This window comes from Podarcis raffonei, chromosome 17 (assembly GCF_027172205.1).
Source record: "Podarcis raffonei isolate rPodRaf1 chromosome 17, rPodRaf1.pri, whole genome shotgun sequence".
NCBI lineage: Eukaryota > Metazoa > Chordata > Lepidosauria > Squamata > Lacertidae > Podarcis > Podarcis raffonei.
In genome coordinates, this window is record NC_070618.1 from 26467439 (window position 1) to 26486048 (window position 18610).

The 18610-nt window shown below is 42.5% G+C and overlaps 1 protein-coding gene across 2 annotated transcripts in view; it reads left to right on the forward strand.

Moving 5' to 3' along the window:
• Window positions 1–18610, forward strand: part of ADAMTSL1 (ADAMTS like 1) — a 478676-nt gene that overhangs the window by 37091 nt on the left and 422975 nt on the right. The gene's annotated exons all lie outside the window — the stretch shown is intronic.

Below are 18610 nucleotides of genomic sequence, written 5' to 3' on the forward strand. Positions count from 1 at the left end.
CCAGAGACATAACAAGAAATATAGTATGTGTCATAGCAAATCCTTTCCTTCCTTTTTTAAAGGACCACGAATACAGGTATTTTTTATTGCGTCCTAAAACATGCAAATGTGATTAGATTAGATTAAAGATACCTCTTTTATAAAGCAGGCAAGAAAAATAATAATTGAATAATAATTATTATTTTATGGATTTTTTTCGAATGCAGTATTTAAAAGGAATGAGCAGTATTTCTGACAAGAGATTAGACAGAGGTCCCGTTGTCAGATAATGCTAAACCCGACTATGCCTTTGTGCAAAAATGCAGATTGCCAAAGAGGAGCTACTACTATCCCGTAAGATCCACTGTCCTGTAATATCACATATGAGCTTTAACTACTGATGAAGCCCAGGACAGCGAAACAAGGCCAATATTCCGGAAATCCTTGTCTTAGACTCTGTGAAAGGATTTTGTAGAACTGTAACAACCTTTCATGTGGATGGTTTGGACTTTATGAACAGACAGGTGGAGTAGACACCATTACATGGATGGACCTTATACATGAACTGACTATAGAATGTTCTGATCCACTGGGTCTTCTGCTTTGTTCATTTGTTGAACTTTATGAGTTACTTCTGTTGAAATTCACAATTTGATACTATGAATAGTATACCTTATTTATCTAAGAACACAGCCGGTTACGTCTCATGTATAAAGAGGAGATAACGGCTGCTTTGCTCTTCTCCTAGTTGCTTCGCTATGGAACTCTGCCCCCCAAAAGTCATGGTTTGGCTTAATATGATATCTGAACCCAGGTTCATGGTTTGGGTCTTTGCTGACAAACTATGAGCAATAAATCATGGGAAAAGCATTGACTTTCCTAAAGAGAACAATCCACAAGATTGGGTTCAGATGGCATGCTCTGCCAAGTCTTGGCTAAGGTCAGCACAGAGCACAGCAAAACAACTAAGGAGGTTGTTGTTGTTTAGTCGTTTAGTCGTGCCTGACTCTTCGTGACCCCATGGACCAGAGCACGCCAGGCACTCCTGTCTTCCACTGCCTCCCGCAGTTTGGTCAAACTCATGCTGGTAGCTTCGAGAACACTGTCCAACCATCTCGTCCTCTGTCTTCACCTTCTCCTTGTGCCCTCCATCTTTCCCAACATCAGGGTCTTTTCCAGGGAGTCTTCTCTTCTCATGAGGTGGCCAAAGTATTGTAGTCTCAGCTTCAGAATCTGTCCTTCCGGTGAGCACTCAGGGCTGATTTCCTTCCGAATAGATAGGTTTGATCTTCTTGCGGTCCATGGGACTCTCAAGAGTCTCCTCCAGCACCATAATTCAAAAGCATCAATTATTAAGTGATCAGCCTTCTTTATGGTCCAGCTCTCACTTCCATAACTAAGGAGGAACTTATGCTAATTATGGCTTACCATGAACATGCAGGCGGCTCCTATGTCATTTCTGCCCTAGCAACAGTCAGATGAACAAACCATAATCTCTGTCTTGGAGTTAAATTCAAACTCCAAGGTTTGGGACACCAAGGTTTGTCCTTTTCTTGGCAAAGGTAGAGCAAAACAAACCACAATGCAACATTAAGGCAGACATCATGGTTTGTTGCTCCTGCTCACTCTGTAAAGTGAGAGCAATTTCTGTGTGCACATAGTGAACCAGTAACTATGGTTTTCCATGATGTAAGAACTGGGCCACAATAGCATAAGCTGCTGTGTATGGAGTCAGCAAATGCATAATTTATGTGAATATTTGGGTAGTGATAAGGTCTGTTTTGGGACGCGGGTGGCGCTGTGGGTAAAAGCCTCAGCGCCTAGGGCTTGCCGATCGAAAGGTCGGCGGTTCGAATCCCTGCGGCGGGGTGCGCTCCCGTTGCTCGATCCTAGTGCCTGCCAACCTAGCAGTTTGAAAGCACCCCCAGGTACAAGTAGATAAATAGGGACCGCTTACTAGCGGGAAGGTAAACGGCATTTCCATGTGCGGCTCTGGCTCGCCAGAGCAGCGATGTCACGCTGGCCACGTGACCCGGAAGTGTCTCCGGACAGCGCTGGCCCCCGGCCTCTTGAGTGAGATGGGCGCACAACCCTAGAGTCTGTCAAGACTGGCCCGTACGGGCAGGGGTACCTTTACCTTTACCTTTAAGGTCTGTTTTGGCAGCTGTTATTGAATATCCTTTGTTAGTTATTAGGACAGAAATATCAGTTGGAAATAGATATTTGTAGATTCCCACTAGCACCTTGAAGTGAGCTAAGTTTTCCTCCAAAATACCTTCCTTCTCTGATTCATTCTCTCTCTCTCTCTGAAATTAAAGTTGAAAAATTCTAATATGCACTGGTGGAAAAAGTTCAGCATTATCCCTGCATTTGTTAATTCATTGCCAAATAGATACAGAAATAATTTTTTTTTGTTAATATTAATTATTTCATTATAAGCCCAAACTACTAACTTTATCTGATGTTGCTAACATCCACCCATCACTATTTCTAGATTTCTCTCTATCTCCAATATCAGAAATAGATAAATTTAAAAAGCCTATCTATGTCTCACATTCTTACTCAGTTTTAACTGTAAACAATATTCCTCACTGTGGATATTTTTATACCTTTTGGCCTACTCTAAACTACTAAATAGCAGGCCTAGGTTTCATAGACTAACAATAGCAGCACTGTCAGTCAGTGTTTAATGTGTGAATTAGAGCCAAATGAGTAATGCTGTGATTGCAGCAGCTATTAATTCCAGGATCAGCTCGGTCCTCTCTGGTTAATTCCTTCTGTTTTTATTCACAGCCACTAACTGAATATAAATTTCAGATCAAATAAGATCCTAAACTCTATTTATGGTATAGCTGATATATTGGTGATTCTCATGTTTCCAAAGACTCCTACAGAATTATTATTATTATTATTATTATTATTATTATTATTATTATTATTAATATACTGCCGTATGCACAGAGATCTCAGGGCTGTTCCCAAAACAAAATCAAAATATAAAACCACAAAATATATAATCAAAATAAAAGCACCAACCCAATAACCCCCCTCCCCAAAAACACCCACCACATTTTAAAAGGGCATAGGATGTCAATCAAATCAACCAAAGGCCTGGTTAAAAAGGAACGTTTTTGCCTGGCACCTGAAGGTGTATAATGAAGGTGCCAGGCGAACTTCCCTGGGGACACCATTCCACAGATGGGGAGTCACTGCAGAGAAGGCCCCATTCTCGTGTTGCCACCCTCCGGAGCTCTCAAGGAGGAGGCACACAAAGAAGGGCCTCAGAAGATGATCTCAGGGTCTGGGTAGGTTCAGATGGAAAGAGGCGGTCCTTGAGGAAGACTTTATAGGCCAAAACCCAGAATTGGGCCCAGAAACTAATTGGTAGGCAGTGCAGTCGGATCAGGATTGGTGTAATATGCTGTCTTGCTCCATTGAGCAACCTGGCCGCTGAACTCTTCACTAGCTGAAGTTTCCAAGCCATCTTCAGAGGCAGCCCTACTTATAACGCATTGCAGTAATCTAACCTTGAAGTTACCAGAGCACAGACAACAGTAGTTAAGCTATTCCTGTCCAGATGGGGCCACCAGCCACAGCTGATAGAAGGCCACCTCAGCCTCGAGCGACAGCAAAGGATCCAGGAGTACCGCCAAGCTACGAACCACTTTCCTTCAGAGGAAGTGTAACCCCATCAAGAGCAGGCGATCTCCCACCCATCTGGTCTAGGGAACCACCCACTAACAGTGCCTCTGTCTTATCTAGATTGAGTTTCAGTTTATTGGCTCTCATCCAGTCCATTACCGAAGCAAGACACTGGTCCAGCACTTCCACTGCCTCACCTGCAGATGTAAAGAAGAAATAGAGCTGAGTGTCATCAGCATATTGCTGACAACGTACTCTGAACCTCCGGATAACCTCACTCAGCAGTTTCATGTAGATGTTAAACAACATGGGGGATAGGATTGAGCCCTGCTGAACCCCACATTGAGGGTTCCATGGGGCTGAAAAGCATTCCTCAAGTAACACCCTCTGGGAATGACCATCCAAGTAGGACTGGAACTGTTGGACCTGTTCCATATCTGCTGTTGGATCCGCGGAGCACAGATTCACACAAAGTGGCAATCAGAACCACTGCAAAGCGGTACCAGCCACCCCTAGTTTGGACAGTTGTTCCAGAAGGATACCATGGTTGATGGTATTGAAAGCCACTGAGAGGTTGAGAAGAATGAACAAGGACATGTTTCCTTTGTTTTTCTCTTGACAGAGGTCATCATACAGGGCAACCAAAGCAGTTTCTGTGCCAAAACCAGGCATAAACCCTGATTGAAATGGATCCAGAAAATCAGTTTCTTCCAAAAGTGCCTGGATCTGGTCTGCGACGTTCGCTCCAGAACCTTGCTCAGGAAAGGGAGATTAGCAACTGGCCGGTAGTTAGTTAGGTTTTCTGAATCCAGGGAAGGTTTTTTAAGGAGTGGTTTTACCACTGCCTCCTTCATAGTGAATGTGGCAAATCATAATCTGCATATATTAAAACCTGATCCCTCCAGAATTCTTCTGAGTTCTTCTGTTCTGGCATTCTTCATAATTTTGGAAGTACCTTGAGCTAATTTTAGAACATGTTCACTTGTGGAAATATTGGCTGTCAAGCAGACAGGCAGTAGGAAAGAATATTTAAGAGCCAATGAGTGGGGGTTGGAAGTAGAAATAAATATGTATCTCAGGTAAAATAGTGTGGAGCCTTCAAATAAATGGTTCACATGCAAATCCTTGCTGTGAGCTGAATAATTTATTGGTTTGATTATTCATGTTGACCATAGTGCAACTGCTTTGGCAGATAGGCTTCCTTGCGCAGACTGTCTTGATGCAGCAGACACAGAACCAACAAACTAATCTCTGCTTATAAACAATATATTTTAATATCGTCTATACCATGATGTGGGTTTTATGGAAAATTCTGAAGTGGAAAAATTTCCAAATAAAATTTCCTTTGCCTATCAGGGCAATTTGCATAGAATTACGTGCACCAGAAAATACTCAGTTTGCACTGGGAAATTTTCTGATGCCCCAGAGACTAATTTAATTTAACATGTTTCTTCTATTTGTCTTTAGTAAACAAAGCTGAAAACTTTGAACTTGCCAAGCTTGCCTAGTGCTTTATATTCAGTTGGCATCTATTCCTTTGGCATCGTCCAGCTAAACAGTTCTAATAGAAAAAGCACATTTGTCAGCACAGTGAAACTTCCCCTCCCTCTCTTCACCCTCACTCCCTAAATCTGTTGTAGGATTTTCCCCAATCCTCCAGAGCAGATTGGTAAGGGCACAGGGAGAGGAGAGGGGCGAGAATTCCCATTGTGTAGCCGACAGTGCTTGCACCAGTGGAACTGTTTAACTGGACACCACCCATCGTTATATATGAGTTTACGAACTCAAAATTTTTCCACAGGAGCACAGTCCCATGGGAAATGCTGTTATTTCCATTGAAAAGCTTCCGCGCAGGACTTTTTGACAACACAGCATAGTCTAGGACAGGGATGTCCAACCAGTAGATCGTGATCTACCGGTAGATCCCCAGCTGATCCTGGTAGATCGCAGGATCCTTATTGTGTATAAAAAGTTACGGGGGGGGGGAGCTAAAAACTCTGTACAATCCCCCCCCCCAAAAAAATCTCGAAAACTGTGGGCAATCCACCCACCCCACGCACACTCCTCCTCCATCCAATGACAATGGGAAGATCACGGCCAGGGTTTTTTTATACTGGGAGTAGATCACGGTCGCTTGGGAGTTGGACATGTCTTGTCTAGGAGATAATAATAATAATAATAATAATAATAATAATAATAATAATTTATTATTTATACCCCGCCCATCTGGCTGGGCTTCCCCAGCCACTCTGGGCGGCTTCCAAAAGAATATTAAAATACTATAATACATCAAACATTAAAAGCTTCCCGAAACAGGGCTGCCTTCAGATGTCTTCTAAAAGCCTGGTAGTTGTTGTTCTCTTTGACATCTGGTGCGAGGGTGTTCCACAGGGAAGGCGCCACTACTGAGAAGGCCCTCTGCCTGGTTCCCTGTAACTTGGCTTCTCGCAGTGAGGGAACCGCCAGAAGGCCCTCGGCGCTGGACCTCAGCGTCCGGGCTGAATGATGGGGGTGGAGACACTCCTTCAGATATACTGGACCAAGGCCGTTTAGGGCTTTAAAGGTCAGCACCAACACTTTGAATTGTGCTCGGAAACGGAGCTGGAAACGGAGATGGAATTCTGTAGTCTTCTTGCAGTCATTGACTTGCTAATCTTAAGTAATTTCACCCTTATTTGGTTCTGTTTTCTTTTGCTCACCTTCCTTGTTAAGAACGCACGTTTTCTGTGTAACCAAAGCCCGGAGAACTTGCATTCTTGACAGGCCAAGTTATTGTATCACAGTGAAGTTTCTATTTAGGATGAGGCATCTGAGACCTTCTGCAAAGAACAACCACTGTGATTTATTGCCTTTAGATGTTCAACTCTCTCGGACGCTGCGACACTGCGTTTGAAAACGTCAGTTCTTTTATCTGGGATGAGGCAGTGCCCGGCAATTCTTCACTTGTTTGAATCTTTATGTGGGATAGCAAGTACAGTATTTACATAGACTTATGACAAATACTGATTATTGCTTTCCTTTGAAGTCCTGTGTGAAGTAAGTAAACCTGAGGAAATGCTAGATGCAGAACAAGAGTATGGACCGATGCGAAGTCATACCTTCTGAATTAGCAAGAGGCAGGATCAAAGTTAGAGACTGCGTGGGAGATAGATCTGGGTCTTAACTAAACCTCAGCTAGGAAAGGGATTGGAAGGGAGTGAAGTGAACGCATTATATGTAGGGCTGCCTCTGAAGACAGGAAACTTAAGTAGCCAGGTTGCTCACTGGGGCAAGACTGTCTGAGCATATTGCACTGATCCTGGTCCAACTGCACTGGCTACCAGTTAGTTTCTGGGCCCAATTCAAAGTGCTGGTTTTGATCTATAAAGCCTTAAAAGACACAGGACCGCAATACCTCTTCCCATATGAACCTACCCAGACGCTAAGATCATCATCTGAGGCCCTCCTTTGTGTGCCTCCTCCTTGAGAGGTCTGGAGGGTGGCAACACGAGAACGGGGCCTTCTCTGCAGTGGCTCCCCGCCTGTAGAATGTTCTCCCCAGGGAAGTTCACCTAGTGCCTTCATTATACACCTTTAGGCACCAGGCAAAAATGTTCCCTTTTAACCAGGCCTTTGCTGGACCTGATCTACATCCTATACCCTTTTTTAAAATGCTGGCTCTTTTTAGGGGCGTTCTATTGAGTTGTTGTTTGTATTTTGATTTTATGTATGTGATCCTTTATGTGAACCGTCCTGAGACTTTCGGGTATAGGGCAATATGGAAATAAAATAAATAAATAAATAAATAAAGTAATAATAAAAGTGAAAGTGTGGCTCCTTTCCCTATTCCAAACCTAGCATCTACATCCCTTTAGGAAAGTCTCTTCTTATGAACTCTATAGTCAGGAAAGCCCATATAATTTGAGCCAGATTTCTTTTATAAAGTATATTCAGATACCTTACTTTGTCTTGATCCTACAGGCTATAGGGTAGTCTAGAGTAGATCTCTTCAATGTCTGTTTTTCTTTCTTCTGTGGAAGCTGTTGAATAACTTTCCAGTTTTTATACATGTTCATGTTTCTTTCAGTGTCCCGCCTTTCCCCTTGCCCTCAGTTCTCCAAAGAAGGATTTTCTATAAACTACAGGCTTCCAAGGATGTCCCTCTCTTGGGAGGAAGTATTCAGCATTGATCCTGCATCCTGTCACCCCAGGCAAAGTGACTTCTCATCAGACTAGGTTATTTTCCTGTTCTAGGGAGGATGAAGATTGACAGATAAGAAATGAAAATCTCAACAATTCTCTTTTTTTTAAAAAAAAAAAAAACCAGTCTAAAGTTTGGACATTGTGTGTGTGTGTGTGTGTGTGTGTGTGTGTGTGTGTGCATTCTCTCTCTCTGTCTCTCTCCAGCATGTTCCTTGTTTAGAGTCCATTCTGCAGAATAGTTGGCTGTCATAACACAATCTCTTCATTTACAATATGCCTCCCATTGTTAGACTCTCTCTCTGGCTATTGTAAACCACCTCTGACGAGTGAGTGTTCTGCTTAAGAGCCAAACTCCACTCCAATTTCCATCCACACTCTCAAACAAGAACAGCTATTCCCATGCGCCTCTCCTCAGTTTCTGTGTCTTGTGTCCCCCCCCTTTAATGACTTTGAGAAGTAAAAGGAGCTAAGTATTATATACAAATGCTGCTTTCTTTTACTCCATCTGGAAAACTACTCTTACGGAACCTAGAACTGGTAGACTGGCTGTAACCCTATTCATACATTTATTTACTTCCAGAAATAAATAGGCACTGATGTGAAATTTGAAGAACTAAGTGAGGGGCAAAGTAGGCCTGAAGGAATGCTCTTGTTTTAAGCAGGTGTGCATGTGTGTAAATATGTATTCCTCATAGTAAATAATTACTAATCCATCATGCCTGGTAAACCCCCCCACTCCCCAGACTTAACCTGTCTGGTAACTTTACGAACTTTTGACAATGCCCAGGGTTTTGTAATCTTGTTGGATTTGATCCAGACTAAGTTTAGTTTGGCTTAGTTTCCACTGGAATCGATGAGCCATGTTAGTCATGATTTTACTTAAATCCTAGTGAAATCAGTGGGGCTTAAGTTCAGCTAACTGATGCCTAATAAGAAGTAAACCCTGTTGAGTTTGCTGGGGTTTATTCCCAGGAAAATGGGGGTTAGAACTGCAGTCTCAGTCTGAATCCAAACCATTCTAGTTCCAGTAATGGCTTTCATGTGATTGTTTTCAAAGGAAAGTAAATGAAACAAAAGCATAATTCCAAAAGGATCAGAAATCGCAATGTCACAACCGAAGCTGTACATTAAATAGAAATTGGTGAACCACCCTGACCCCAGAGCAGGTCCGTACACAGGCTAACCCATTAGAGGGGTCTAGGTAGAAGCCTCTGTCCAGAAGCCAAGTGTGGGGTGGACAGGGCATAGACCCTCAGTAGATTGGCATCTTGGGGAGGCCATAATGATGTGGCCAGCATGACTAAGCCGCTTCTGGCAAACCAGAGCAGTGCACGGAAACTCCGTTTACCTTACCTATTTATCTACTTGCACTTTGACGTGCTTTGGAACTGCTAGGTTGGCAGAAGCTGGGACCGAGCAACGGGAGCTCACCCCATCACAGGGATTTGAACCGCCGACCTTCTGGTCGGCAAGTCGTGGGCTCTGTGGTATAACCCACAGCGCCACCCACGTCCCTTGTCTTAAAATAGTTACACATAAAAATTACAAGATACAGAGTAACACATTGCTCTTCAACAAGCAAGTGATGCAGTCCTGTCTTCTTTTTAGTCCTTAATACAGCACAGTAAACTTTCCTCTCCCTGGTCTGAGAGCGATCCTAAGCAACTTGCTTGCTCATCATTGTGGAGCTTAGCCACAATCGCTATTGCTTCTATTGCCAAATCCAGTAACCTTGCATACTATTGGCCCTGTGTCAAGGGGACTATTTCTCCCATTTGAACCTACCTGAGTCATGAGGTCATCAACAGAAGCTGTTCTCTGATTCCTATTATAGGTTTAAGCTGTGGGAAGTGGCTAAGATTGCTTCTGATAATGTTCCTAATGGTTATTATGCTATTAACTCTGGCCACACACTGCTGCAACACCATTTGTGACTGACTGGGGGAGACGATATACAGCCAGTGTTAGAATGTTTAATTTTTAATTTATGTGTTTTAATTTTGTAAACTACCAGTATCCTAGGAATTTGAGTGAAGATCAGACTTTAACTATAAATAACTATTTTTCTTTTTCTAACCCCCTCTCCATTCCCTGAATAATCTATGTTGTCCTTCCTTAGCCTGTGTCCTAAGTATTGGGGTTGCAACTTACCTTTTGATCCTCTGCTACTTTCTTATTCCAGTTGATCTGGAAGTGGCAGGGTTTGTACAAATCTTAACTTTATTTATTAAATATTTATAGACTGCCCTTTTCATAAAAATATAAAAGATTACAGTACTTTCTTGTTAGTGCACTGTGATAAATGAAGCTACAACCATGTTTTTAACTTCTAAATATGAAGAACATAGCCTTAACTCTGGAGAATCTGATCAAATTTACAATCCAGCTTTGCTCCTAATCAAATTAGGAAATACAGAAAAATGCTGATCTCTGTAAATATGATAAAACATTATTTATAACTCCGTGCCAAGAAAATGTACCATTTTTGTTTAACTTTAGAATAGCTTTCATTCCTGATAAATTTGTATTTTTAAAAAATAAGTGAGAAGCTGCTAAGACAAATACAGTATGTAACTATTTTTACATCCAAAGCTAGCTCTGTTTTCTACACTGGAGCTCTGACTGAGTGACAGTTCTGCATTGTCGCTGAAGTGAAGCCAGTTCTAGCTCCTTGATTTAAAGATTCTAGAATTTTTTTTGGGGGGGGGACTTAACATCTGGATCCAAATCTTTGCAGCTTGAGTGTAAGCTTTCTCATCTTCTGATAAATTGAATGCAAATACTTTTACTACATACCACTAGTGGTTTAACACTGAATGCAATGATCAGGATATAAGTTTGAGCAGAACATTAAAAACTTCCCTAAACAGGGCTGCCTTCAGTTCTACAGTTGTCAGTTACTTAAGGCAAATGCAATTAAACCACAGACTTTAGTCAGCCTGAGCTGAAATGACAACCATACCAACCTGTTGTGTTTGAAATTAGGCCTAATAACAGTTAGCTAGATATGTGGGTGGTGCTGTGGGTTAAACCACAGAGCCTAGGACTTGCTGATCAGAAGGTCAGCGGTTCGAATCCCCGTGACAGGGTGAGCTCCCGTTGCTCGGTCCCTGCTCCTGCCAACCTAGCAGTTCGAAAGCATGCCAAAGTGCAAGTAGATAAATAGGTACCGCTCTGGCGGGAAGGTAAACGGCGTTTCTGTGTGCTGCTCTGGTTCGGCAGAAGCGGCTTAGTCATGCTGGCCACATGATCCGGAAGCTGTATGCGTGTGACGTCGTTTTGCGCTTCTGTGCATGCGCAAGTGGTGAAACCCAGAAGTAACCCTTTCCGGTACTTCCAGGTCACCGTGGGACATAACCTGAAAGAACGTAACATGAAGCAAATGTAACATGAGGTATGACTGTACAGTAGTACCTCCGGTTACATAACCCTCTGGTTATGTAAACTTCGGGATGCGAAAGCAGCTAACCCAGAAGTATTTTACCGGGTTTTGCCATGCACGCATGCACAGAAGTGGTCCTCAGGTTGTGGAAACCTCGGGATCCAACCAGACCTGTGGAACGGATCCTGTCCACAACTGGAGGTACCACTGTACTGCATTGCCAAGGATGGCTCGTGTGACCTTTCACCCTCTTCAAAATCAGCTGTTTTGTTTCTGCTATGTTGTCAGGATGAGGCAAAAATCTTTTGTGGGGGGAGAGAATGATTTTGGCTTTCGTTTTGGTTTCCCCAGAAAGTTCTATTCTGATCTGAGCAGGAAACAGACTGGTGGTCGCGGCTAATGTATTTTGAGTACCAAAGGAGCAATAAATAAATAAATTCCCTCTTAACAAGAATTACATTTCTGCAATCTGTGACATAAAGGAATTTGTGTGCTTTGTTCCATTGACTGTGTATCAGAATAGCCTCAACCCCGTCCTCCTTTTTCAGCACAAAGTAACTATTGTAGTTGTCATTGTAACCACTTTTCTTCCATTGGAAGCTGCAGAAATTCAGTTATTAAATAACTAAGTTGCTCATATGCCACATACCCATTTCATTGTTGCAAAATTATCTTTATATCACAAAATGTCAAAATCACTCAGTTCAGTTTGAAGTCAAGCTTACTGTAAGGACAATTTAAATGTCAAAATGGAAGGAAATGCGAAATCGAGCAACTCAGTCACATGGGCGGCTTACAAATTAATAAAATTCTTGCTTTTGTTCAGGCCATCAGGAGCTAGAATGGTAAGCCTTGAATCATTGTGTTCTGATTATTTATTTTCCTCATATAAATTGAAAAGTGGGATGTCTTGAAATAAGATTGAGTTTCAAAATGTGGAACTCCACATTGCAAGAATGTCTAATAAAACATTCCATAGTGTTTCTAGGTCAATGTCATTGCCTGTTGATCTAAAAACGTTTGTGTGTCAGTCTGGGTCCTTTTCATTCTTAATAGTGTGCATCTAGACATTTTTGCAAGATCTGCACCTTGTACCAACCTGTCTCTCCAGGTAGGAGACTTGCATGTAGGCCTTTGGAAGATTCGTGTTTTTGACATGCCCAACTGATCGAGGGGATATAAATTTAATTCTAGCCAGTTCAGTATACAAAGAGTCCAGTGTACTTTCAAATGTACACCTGTTCCTCATTCCTCCTGCCAAATTTCCGTAAATCTATGATCTAATTATTTATAACTTTGAAAGAGCTTTCTTCTGTGGTCAGGTGAAAAATCTGTATAAACAGACTGCACCTACAGTTGTTGCCACGTAAAGAAAACCAGGAATATAAGTTGGCCAGGCCACATGCCTCTTCCCTTCTAATGAGAAAAGAGGCCATGGAAATCGTTCACAAGAAAACACGTGTTGGATTTTCCTGTACTGGAAGAAGAATGATGCACCAAACTCCATGAACTGCCCTGAGACCCCCTAGTATAGGGTAGTATATAAATTCAATTAATAATAATGATGATGAAGGTACTTTCTGGAATTTTACTTTTTTGGAATACAGTGGTACCTCGGGTTAAGTACTTAATTCGTTCCGGAGGTCTGTTCTTAACCTGAAATTGCTCTTAACCTGAAGCACCACTTTAGCTAATGGGGCCTCCTGCTGTTGCCGCGCCGCCGGAGCACGATTTCTGTTCTCATTCTGAAGCAAAGTTCTTAACCCGAGGTACTATTTCTGGGTTAGCGGAGTCTGTAACCTGAAGCGTATGTAACCTGAAGCATATGTAACCTGTGGTACCACTGTATCTCCAATAATTAATTCTGGATTCCTTATTTGCCTGCAACTTTTGAAGGAGTTGCAGTGTATATGGTGTTTTCCACATTTTATATTCACAAAACCTATGTGAGATTGGTTAAACTGAGATTAGTGACTAACCAATAGAACTTCATTACCAACTGAGGATCTGAAGGCAGCTTTCTTCAGTCCAAATGCAGTGCTTCAGACACTGAATTTTCTTGTAATAGAAAATTAAGCATGTCGCCACTAGCATGGCCACACACTCATCCTAAGACTAAGGATGTAGATTGCAATACTTATTGACTTGTGTCCATTGCTAGTCCTACCCAGAGTAGAACCATTGGAATTAATGAACCTAAGTTTGCCATGTTCATGAATGCTCATAGGGTATACACTAAGTAGGAATAGCCAGGAAGCAACTGCATGCTTGCTGTGGTCCAGGAAGTTTTGTTTGACTGCACATATACCAAATGAAAATTGTATAACAGCTTGTTTGGAAATGCCTTTCCACCTGTGCTCCAGGCCTACTACTCAAATGACTAATTAAGCAGCCACACTCCAGGAATGCTTGTAAGCCGCATGCAGATGTAATTAAACTTGTAGTGCAGGTGCACACCTGTTGTTGAAAAAAACCATTAGTGCGTGCCCTTGGTGGATCAGTTTCACATACAATGGCAAAGCTAGGTTCTTAGGTGAACTGGCCAATCCCTGCCTATATTGAACAAGCGAAAGAAATAGAAATGAGCAAAATGGATTTGTTTGTTTTTTAAAAAACCCCTCAAGTTTGAACAGTATTTACTGCCCAAGTTTCAAAGTTGCTATAATCATTGACCTGTTAAATCTTTGTTTGTGCATTCTAGAGGACTTGGACCCATAGACAAATGCTGCATGTTCATCTCATTGTTCCCTCTGCTTTCTGTTACTCTCACTTTATAAAACATTCTCAGTCCTTCCGAACAGCTGATAGCCAACACTAAATGTTGCATAAAGCAGTGCTCCACAGTCCTGTTAAACATCTTAATGAGTTCTTACAAAAATAAAAATTCATGCAGGTGGTTTGTGGTTAAATCCTTTACAATAAAGTGTATGTAGCACAGTAAGGAAATGAGGCCCGCTAGCAAGGCCTCTTTGCATCTAAGTGATACTGTCTGAAATCAATCAGTTTTTTGCCTAGTGCCAGGGAATAGCTAGCTACCAATTTGATGGCCACTTTCAAAACAAACGAAGAACAGATAAACAATTCTGTATCATGGTAAATATTTTCTGAAGCAGCTTGACAAGAAAGAAAGATAGATATTTTATTGAATCCCCCCCCCCAGCTTTAATTACAACACCACATGTTTTTAAATTGTGCATTCTCTTCAAAGGATGCCTTTATTGCTGTAATGCATACTTTTCCAGTTTGTAAATGCTGGGGTTTGTTAGCATCGCAGAAGTTAAGATGCTGCTTGAAATAATTTAAGCGAACTAAAGACAGCAGCAGGGATGCGGGTGGCGCTGTGGGTTAAACCACAGAGCCTAGGACTTGCCAATCAGAAGGTTGGCGGTTCGAATCCCTGCGATGGGGTGAGCTCCTGTTGCTCGGTCCCTGCTCCTGCCAACCTAGCAGTTTGAAAGCACACCAGCGCAAGTAGATAAATAGGTACCACTCCGGCGGGAAGGTAAACGGTGTTTCTGTGCGCTGCTCTGGTTCGCCAGAAGCAGCTTAGTCATGCTGGCCACAAGACCCAGAAGCTGTACGCCGGCTCCCTCAGCCGATAAAGTGAGATGAGCGCCGCAACCCCAGAGTCGGCCATGACTGGATCTAATGGTCAGGGGTCCCTTTACCGTTAGTTAAAGCCTTGAAAGCATTCTGTCATGTACTTCCGCTCCTCCCTAACCCAATCTCTGCACAATAGCTTAAAAGCCTGCAATAAAGTAACAGGTGTATTGAAGCCACAGGGGTTACATAGGCACAAGTTTGGGTCAAAACACAATGGCAAATCCTAAATCACAGAGTTTAGAGATGAACAGCAACTAAATCTGGATTTCGATTTCCTCCAGTGTAAACTGGGGCTAAGCAGAATTAAAAGCCCATTTTGCAAGGGGATTTCATTTGGAGGGCAAAGTTCATAAAGCCTGGGGTGGGGGAAGAGATTTTCTTAGCACTTTATGTGTTATAACAGCACAACCAGGGCATTTTTAAATCTCACAATTCTCTTTTTCTCTTGGCGGTGGTTCTTACTATTTTGATTACTTTTTGACCTCTCATATCAGACCAACTTCAGTCCTGAAACTAACAAACCAGCATTGCCCAGTCAGGAGATTTGGGTGTGGGGACCACGGAAAGAACAGCTATGCCAAATCAAATGCTTTCAAACAAACATTCAGACTACCACCTAATGAAATTGCTATTTTTTTAAAAAAAATCCCGTTTTATGTTGGTGCATAAGCAAATGTTGAAGAAAAACTGTCGAATGAAAATATTTCATTGCCTGCTGACATATTAATACGATGCTTTTTTTAGAAGGGTGGTTTTATTCAAAAACGAACTTGGCAATCACCTATTATGTCTGGGAAGCTGCATAAAATTGCTGACAGATAAAATTAGGGCTGAGTTATAGCTAAAATGAACTTCGCTGCTCAGCCATTTCAAAGCCAACCAGTTGAACATCGGCTTGCAGATTGTTAGACTGAGAAATAGTGTGTGAGCATAGCCCTGTGCCATTGCTGAAGGAAGTTGTCTTCCGCATACATTTGGCATTCCGCTAGAAGAGACAGAAGCATCTTCCTTTTGTTGACATTGACACCATTTTGCTTTCAAAACCTCTGTTCTTGCCATTAGAGATTAGAATAAAATTATTATTCACAAGGACACAACTTAATTGAAAAATAATAACCAGTATAGGATGTTATTGTGTGTCCGCTTTGACATTTGACCAGAGATGTACTTGTGGATCTCACAGTCATTGTATGTCATGATATGTTGTTATTGGCATCCGTCTGTCTTGGGAGACAATGGAAGAGTGTGCCTTCATGGGCAAAGTCTAATCGCTGGAGTGTTACAGCACATACTGTGGCTGTAGAAACTGATACAGGAGAGACATGTTTTATTGCAGGTGGGACAGATGAGGGTGATATGAGATGGCATGGCTGGAGAGGAGGCAAGGTTGAAGGAAGGGTGAAAGGCGTGCAGAAAAGAACATGGAGAACTAAATTGGGGTTAGAGAGGGAGTTCAGATGCAAATAAGGCTGCCTTATTTGTGGTGTGAGTGGCTTGCTTAGATAAAATAATGATAAAAGTCCCTGTTCTCTCCCCAGCTCCTTTCTTCCCAGGCACACCTCACATCTTTTAATCCCCAAGTTTAAAAATACACAAGTTAGAAAGAAGTTCAAAATGATTTTTCAATAAGTGGGACAATGCTAACGGCAACAAAACCAGCTTCACAGTATTCCAATCCCAAAGCCTGTTTAGCTCCCTCAGCTTTCATATCATTGGAGGTTGCTAATTTTGATACATGCTAATATGTGCTAAAGTACAGGGACGCGGGTGGTGCAGGGACAGATGTCGCTGTGGGTAAAACCTCAGTGCCTAGGACTTGCTGATCGCAAGGTCGGCGGTTCGAATCCCCGCGGCGGGGTGAGCTCCCGCCGTTCGGTCCCAGCTCCTGCCCACCTAGCAGTTTGAAAGCAACCCTAAATGCAAGTAGATAAATAGGTACCGCTTTATAGTGGGAAGGTAAACGGCATTTCCGTGTGCGGCGCTGGTGCTGGCTCGACTGGCCCATGTGGGCAGGGGTACCTTTTACCTTTACCTAATATGTGCTAAAGTGTTTGCTGGTGGTTGCAATGCTTCTGCTGCCTTTTAGCTCCCCTTCAAAAGGGCTGGGCAATAAGTAGCTTTCAACATAGCACTGTATCGCCAGCTATACACTGCAGCAATATACTGAGCTGGCAGAGTTAACAGGAGCTGCAGGAATCGAGAGAAGCATTGGCTGGCTTCACGGTTTCCCCCACATTGTTATTTTTGCATAGCTCTCTCTCTCTCTCTCTCACATACACATCATGATACATCAGGTCAAAAATTATGAAATCGATATAGCAATATGAGCTTCAAACCAGTTTTGGATGATATATTGATGTATCTCCCAGCCCTATCCTTCACTTAGGGTTCTAGGTTTTAAGGTTTATTGTTTTACTATGTTTTCATATACACTGGAAGCTGCCCAGAGTGGCTGGGACAACCCAGTCAGATGGGCGGGGTACAAATAAATTATTATTATTATTACTTATTATTGTCAATTTGTGAGTATGTGTTAGTGACTTGATTGCCTTAGGAAGTGGGCAATCAGAAGGGTGACTGATCAGTAATAGACCATGTGCCTTGCATCGAAAAGTTCCCAGGTTTGATCTCTTATATCTCCAGGTAGGAGATGTCTGAAATCCCTAGAGATCGGCTGCTAGTCATTGTTGACAACACCAAGCCAAATAGACCCCCCATGGTCTGACTTATACTAAGAGAGCTTCCTTTTGTTGTTGTTTAATCGTTTAGTCATGTCCGACTCTTCGTGACCCCATGGACCAGAGCACGGCAGGCACTTTTGTCTTCCACTGCCTCCCGCAGTTTGGTCAAAGTCATGCTGTGGTAGCTTCGATAACACTATCCAACCATCTCGTCCTCTGTCGTCCCCTTCTCCTTGTGCCCTCCATCTTTCCTAACATCAGGGTCTTTTCCAGGGAGTCTTCTCTTCTCATGAGGTGGCCAAAGTATTGGAGCCTCAGCTTCAGGATCTGTCCTTCCAGAGAAAAACTCAGGGCTGATTTCCTTCAGAATGGATGGGTTTGATCTTCTTGCAGTCCATGGGACTCTCAAGAGTCTCCTCCAGCACCATAATTCAAAAGCATTGATTCTTCTGTGATCAGCCTTCTTTATGGTCCAGCTCTCACTTCCATACATCACTACTGGGAAAACCATAGCTTTGACCATACGGACCTTTGTTGGCAAGGTGATGTCTCTACCTACCTTCCTGGCTTCCTACCTTCCTGAGCTTCCTACCTTCCTATATTTGGGCAGATTATTTCATGCAAGTGTACCTAGTGAAAACATTTGCTCAGTTACATGTGCGCATTTGGTTTAATTAAGAAAACTGTGGATGAAATTACGGTTTATGCATATACAAGTTTAAGAAGAAAGTGGGAGTTCCTGTCACCAGAAGTTTAGCTTTTAGAAAATTACTCTTGCCAGACAAGAGGGCTGGCCTAATCTTCTGTGTGCCTGTCATCCTGTCAAGTTGAGAATGTAGCAAGTACAGATTTCATATTTGGGGGGTGGGGTGGGGGGTGGCGGAGTATGAAATAAAAATTTCATAATGTAGCTGGGGATTTGTAGTTAATGCAGCGCAGCATATTGCACAGCTGTGAACCTCTTTTTTGGTGTGTGCCAGCCTTCATCTGCTAGTGAGAAAGTTCTCCTAAGCCAAAACAGGCCATATGAGCCTACAGGGCTGAGCAGCTAGCAGGGAAGCAGCAGATGATGAAACAATTTTTTTTATTTAAACCAGGGTAGTGGGTGGGGTGGGGGCTGGAGGACTCCCAAAAGCCAGCC